Genomic DNA, 724 nt, shown 5'->3' with positions numbered 1-724 from the left:
TGCTTAGGGGCAAACAACATGGGTTCATTAGAGGCAGGTCCTGTCAGACCAACCTGGTGGCCTTCTATGACCAGGTCACAAAATCCTTAGATGCAGATGTAGCAGTGGATGTAGTCTTTCTGGACTTTAGGAAGACCTTTGACACTGTCACCCCATTCTCATTAAAAAACTAGGAGACTGCGGCATCAACACCTACACAGTCAAATGGGTCAGTAACTGGTTGGAAGGCCGCACCCAGAGAGTGGTGGTGGACGGGTCTTATTCGACCTGGAGGGATGTGGGCAGTGGGGTTCCGCAGGGCTCGGTCCTCGGACCTGCACTGTTCAACATCTTCATCAGAGACTTGGACGAGGTGGTAAAAAGCACCCTGTTCAAATTTGCAGATGACACTAAGATGTGGGGAGAAGTAGGCATGCTATAAGGGAGGAATAGGCTGCAATCAGACCTAGACAGGTTACAGGGGTGGGCGGATGAGAACAGGATGGGTTTCAACACTGACAAGTGCAGGGTGCTGCACCTGGGGAGGAAGAACCAGCAGCATACCTACGGGCTGGGGAACTCCCTTCTCGTCAGTGCAGGGGCAGAAAAGGATCTTGGAATCACTATTGATGCCAAAATGAACATGGGCTAGCAGCGCGGGGACGCAGTCAGGAAGGCAAACTGTACCTTGTCATCCGTCCAATGATGCATCTTGAGCAGCTCCAAGGAGGTGATCTTCCCCCTC

This window comes from Alligator sinensis, unplaced genomic scaffold (genome assembly GCF_000455745.1).
Source record: "Alligator sinensis unplaced genomic scaffold, ASM45574v1 scaffold505_1, whole genome shotgun sequence".
NCBI lineage: Eukaryota > Metazoa > Chordata > Crocodylia > Alligatoridae > Alligator > Alligator sinensis.
Note: the sequence above shows the minus strand (reverse complement) of the source record.